The sequence below is a fragment of the Carettochelys insculpta genome, chromosome 12 (assembly GCF_033958435.1).
Source record: "Carettochelys insculpta isolate YL-2023 chromosome 12, ASM3395843v1, whole genome shotgun sequence".
Lineage (NCBI taxonomy): Eukaryota > Metazoa > Chordata > Testudines > Carettochelyidae > Carettochelys > Carettochelys insculpta.
This window is the reverse complement of record NC_134148.1, coordinates 45,435,903-45,441,450: the sequence shown is the minus strand read 5'-3', so window position 1 is coordinate 45,441,450 and position 5,548 is coordinate 45,435,903. Positions and strand designations below refer to the sequence as shown.

Below are 5,548 nucleotides of genomic sequence, written 5' to 3'. Positions count from 1 at the left end.
TCCTTTCACTGGTTGTGAACTTCCCGCAGTTGTCACTGAGTGTTCCCTTGCTGTGTTCTGAGACAGGAGACCCACAAATCCCAATGTCTGTTCTCTAGTCCAGTCCCTGTCTTACAGATTTCTATTGCATGCCCTGTTAGTGCCCTCCTCTTAGGACAGCAACCCCAACTCCCCAATCTCTTTTCATAGCAGAGTTTCTCCAGGCTCTTGTTCATTCTTGTCACCTTTCTCCGGACCCCACTAGTTCTGCTATGTCCAGCTGGAAGGTCTAGTTTCATGTAGCTGATACCGTACTCCAAAGCAGTGAAGATATACTCAGCAAACTGTGTCAGAAACAAACTGACTCTTTGGCTGTTTATTCAGCTTCAAACCTTCCTTTGTCACACACAGATGATGATAGAAGATCCTGAGAAGCTGGTTCTGCCAAAGACAAGAAAACTGCAGTCTGAAATAATGCAGTCTGCCATTGTCACTGAGTAAAGACAGCCCACTTAAGCCAGTGTTACAGTAAAAATGAAGCCCTTCACCCTAATGCGTTCTTAAGTGGGAGCAGGTATGAAGCATTTTGAATAGCCTCTTCAGGGAGCTCTGAAAATAACGGGTTTCCTCCTGATGATGTGCAATGAAATGGCAAAGCCCCTCATAGAATACTGGTATATAGAGCTCATAAAATTCTCCTCACAGACACAGTTTCTTCTCCTTCAGCACAATTTCTAAATCCATCCCAAAAACAAACAGTTCCACAGCAGTTGACACCTGATCTGTTATTCAGATTCAACAATGATACCTGCTCTGACAACTTGCTAACAAGCTTCTATGACAACAGTCAACATTCTTAAGTAAGTGGCTTTGACAGCACCTTTGCTAAATTAGCAAATATAAATGCAACACAAATGTTACTCTGAATGTATGGTAGTCATCTTGTGGCAGAGGCGGACTAAATATACTACCAGCATTGCAAACTGCAATATATATTTGCATGGTACTTGGCACTCACCAATAAGCTGCATCTCTTGTAATGGCATAAGCACAATCTTCAGTTAAACTTCTCCAAGGAGGCCTCTACATATTCCATTTGGGGGAGGTGCCTTCTGGTTCCATAGGGCTCCACGAATCTTCCCATTAAACAGTGCCACTCAGAGCACTCACACTCCGCATTCGGAGCGCTGAGGCAATAACGGGTTATACTGTCCCCAGATGCCCCATAGCTAGATGGGAATGTTAAAGTCCCCATGAAGTGCGTAGGCTGGGGTCAGAGCAATGGTCCATCTTGTGCAGTAGCCTGTTTTCAGACAGTGGCTGATGCCAGATGCTTCAGAAGGAATGACCAGAACAGGGCAACCATCAAGTGACCCTACAGTCCAGACAGTCCCAGTTCCTGACAGTCAGAGGGTTAGGGACATCCAGGTGCATCCCTGAGCATCTTGACTAGCAGGCACTGATGGACCTGTCCTACAGGAACTTTGCAAGTCTTTTCAGAACTCAGTTAGAGTGTTGGCCATCACAACATCCCCTGGCAACTAGTTACGCAGCTTGTCTGTGTGTTGTATGCAGAAATACTTCCTTTGGTTAGTTTTACACCTGCTGCCTGTATTCCGTTGGATGAGCACTGATTCTGGGATAAAGTGAAGGGGTAAATAATACTTCCTTATCAATTGTCTCCACACCACCCAGGATTCTATAGCCCTCCAACCTATCTCCCCTTAGTTGTCTCTTTTCCAAGTTTAAAAATCCCAGTCTTTTTAATCTCCCTCATATGGAAGTTTTTCTGTATCCCTAAACTTTTTGTTACCCTTTCTTGGTACCTTTTCCCATTCTATATCTTTTTAGAGATAGGGCGACCAGAACTGCACACGACATTTGAAGTGTACACACCCCAGGGCTTTATGTAGTGGCATTACAATAGTTTCTCTTTTCTTTGCTGTCCCTTTTCTAATGGTTCCTAACATTTGGTTGGGTTTTTAAGTACACTGCGCATTTAGCAGTTGTGGGCAGAGAACTATCCATGGTGACACCAACCTTTTCTTTAATGATATCTAATTCGGAACCTACCATGTTATATGTACAGCTGGGAATATGATTTCCACAGTTCAAAATGTTACACTAATCAACACCAGGCCTTCTGACCAGTGGGGAGGTGGGGGGAAGGCAGAAGGACAAAGGGGGCAGCTGTCCCAGGGCCTGGCAGTTCAAAAGAGCTACTGCTACTATGGCATTGACAGCCTCCAGACCACTGGTCCCTTCCCAGTACAACCAGAGCACCACACAGTGCACTCCAGGCAGCGCCGAGGGCTGGGCCTGGGGGTGCTGGGGTTCAGGCAGTGCCGAGGGCTGGGCCTGGGGGTGCTGGGGTCCAGGCACTGCCGAGGGCTGGGCCTGGGGGTGCTGGGGTCCAGGCAGTGCCGAGGGCTGGGACTGGGGGTGCTGGGGTCCAGGCAGCGCCGAGGGCTGGGCCTGGGGGTGCTGGGGTTCAGGCAGTGCTGAGGGCTGGGCCTGGGGGTGCTGGGGTTCAGGCAGTGCTGAGGGCTGGGACTGGGGGTGCTGGGGTCCAGGCAGTGCTGAGGGCTGGGCCTGGGGGTGCTGGGGTTCAGGCAGCGCCGAGGGCTGGGCCTGGGGGTGCTGGGGTTCAGGCAGCGCCGAGGGCTGGGACTGGGGGTGCTGGGGTTCAGGCAGCGCCGAGGGCTGGGACTGGGGGTGCTGGGGTTCAGGCAGCGCCGAGGGCTGGGACTGGGGGTGCTGGGGTCCAGGCAGCGCCGAGGGCTGGGCCTGGGGGTGCTGGGGTCCAGGCAGCGCCGAGGGCTGGGCCTGGGGGTGCTGGGGTCCAGGCAGCGCCGAGGGCTGGGACTGGGGGGTGCTGGGGTCCAGGCAGCGCCGAGGGCTGGGACTGGGGGGTGCTGGGGTCCAGGCAGCGCCGAGGGCTGGGACTGGGGGTGCTGGGGTCCAGGCAGCGCCGAGGGCTGGGACTGGGGGTGCTGGGGTTCAGGCAGCGCCGAGGGCTGGGACTGGGGGTGCTGGGGTCCAGGCAGCGCCGAGGGCTGGGACTGGGGGTGCTGGGGTTCAGGCAGCGCCGAGGGCTGGGCCTGGGGGTGCTGGGGTCCAGGCAGCGCCGAGGGCTGGGCCTGGGGGTGCTGGGGTCCAGGCAGCGCCGAGGGCTGGGACTGGGGGTGCTGGGGTTCAGGCAGCGCCGAGGGCTGGGCCTGGGGGTGCTGGGGTTCAGGCAGCGCCGAGGGCTGGGCCTGGGGGTGCTGGGGTCCAGGCAGCGCCGAGGGCTGGGCCTGGGGGTGCTGGGGTCCAGGCAGCGCCGAGGGCTGGGACTGGGGGTGCTGGGGTCCAGGCAGCGCCGAGGGCTGGGACTGGGGGTGCTGGGGTTCAGGCAGCGCCGACGGCTGGGCCTGGGGGTGCTGGGGTTCAGGCAGCGCCGAGGGCTGGGCCTGGGGGTGCTGGGGTTCAGGCAGCGCCGAGGGCTGGGCCTGGGGGTGCTGGGGTTCAGGCAGTGCCGAGGGCTGGGACTGGGGGTGCTGGGGTTCAGGCAGTGCTGAGGGCTGCCTTCCCCAACCCCAGCCCCACCCCTTCCACTCCAGGCCCTGCCATGTTGTTGCTCAGTCACCCAGTTTTTGACCCACCATGATAGTCCTTCACACCTTACCAGGCCCCATTAACGTGTTTAAACCCGAAGGAGCTATAATTGCAGGCTGTAGCTGCAGTTTCCTCTCCTGCGACCTGTCTACCATCAGCTTAACAGTGGCACAGTTTATTGTAGAGCAGGCGTGTCCAACCCGCAGCCCACAGGCCGCATGCAGCCCTGCACAGCTAGTAATGCGGCCCCACAAGAGCGTAAACTTTTAACATTATTATGTGATTTATATACATTAACTATATAATATATTTTATATGCAGCCCAAGACAATTCCTCTTCACTCAGTGAGGCCCAGGCAAGCCAAAAGGTGGGACATCCATGATGTAGAGCATTGTGCGCCAGGGACAGAAATGGCCTGACCTTAACAGCCAGCTGACAAGTGGTCCCCTCAGGTGGAACCAGTGACACTGTCAGAGTTCACCTTTCTGCCACTTCAACTGTCCCTGCTGCAGACTCACAGGAACAGCTGTTTTGCCACTCACTCAGAGCCCATCTGCCTGCAAAAAAATGGCCAAAGAGCTCCCTGTGTGGACACTCTTCTCTGGAATAGTTCCTGCACTTTAAATTCATGCCCTACCTGCGTCTTCCGCCCTCCCCACACATTCTTCACTCTTCCAGAAGCGGAGCAGTTGTCTTTGGGTGATGTTGATGTTACAAACTAAAAGAAAAGACATGCCCAGCAGTGAGTCTCATTTGACTTGGGTTCAGGCTTGTGCTATGAGGCTAAAAATTGCAGGGGAGACATTCAGGCTGGGCTCCAATGCCCTCAGCCAGACTGAGCCTGAACAGCTGCACTGCTATTTTTAGCCCCCGCGGGTGAGCCCAAGTTAGTAGACCTGAGCTCTGAGATTTCCTGCTTCAGGCCTTTTTCTGCAGTGACACCTTGTTTTATGACCCTGGTGGTGGCCCTTTGGAATTGGTTTCCACTTTACAAACCTGTTCCTAAGTGAAGATACCAAATGAGAATTGGTCAGGAAGTGGGGGATGAGCATCCATGAGAAAAATAGCTGACAATTCAAAAAAATCATTTTTGTTAACATTTTTCATTCTTATACCCCCTCGACATCCAAGTGTCTGAAGGATCTGTTCCATGCCTTGCCCCCCGTGACGGATTCTTCCCAAGCTGGAGATCTAAGTATTATGCTCCTGGCCTTAATGGATCCCCAAGTTCAGCACCGAGCATTGCTCTCCTCATGGAAAATGCACAGTTTTCACCAAAGAATTAGAACTGCAAAATATTGGGCCGATACCTTTCAGCTGAAAGCCAAATATCCTGATTCCAAAATGCGCATGACTCCATTCCTCTCTATAGACCAGGCTCTCTTACCAGAGTACATATCCCACAATGCAACATAGCATGATATGGGCGTCCCTGCCACAGTGCATCATGTGAGATGTAGTCCAACTGGGGAACCCATAAAGGGGATTAGGGACATAAGGCCCCAAAATCACAGTTCCTTCAGGTACTAAAAAGGTATTTCCAAAAGAATTTTAAAAAGTCAGATATAATTTTTCAAAAAATATTCCTTTTTATGAAGAGTCAAAATTTTCTACAGAAAGATTATACAAATAATGTAATCAAAAATGCAATTAAACAATATTTCCCAAAAACTTTTGTCCAACCCTCCATAAAACCTTTCGCTTCTTAACAAAGTGTTTAAATTCACTCAGGTGCAGAAATGCCAAGGTCACAGTTTGCTGCCTCTGAAACATCCCTAGTCTTCCTGTTAACTACATGGGCACACAGAGATCAATTGACTGAGTCATGTTCAGCATCAAGCAGGTTTTTAAAGTAAGAAAATGAAGAAACTGACACAATGATGACACAGGACATCTGTTCTTTCTACTTGCACAGCCAGTAATGCCAATTGCACTTTTTCCTTTCCAGTGTAAGTGGTATCGAAGGCATGC

General features: G+C 52.1%; 1 long non-coding RNA gene across 1 annotated transcript; it reads right to left on the bottom strand.

Annotated features, from left to right (window-relative positions):
• Positions 1-1,018: 1,018 nt before the first annotated feature.
• LOC142019709 (uncharacterized) lies at positions 1,019-4,925 on the bottom strand. The gene is made up of 3 exons (XR_012647168.1): positions 4,888-4,925; positions 4,215-4,295; positions 1,019-1,615 (listed from the first exon to the last, which is right to left on the bottom strand). It is a non-coding gene; the product is annotated as an uncharacterized LOC142019709 (long non-coding RNA).
• Positions 4,926-5,548: the final 623 nt, after the last annotated feature.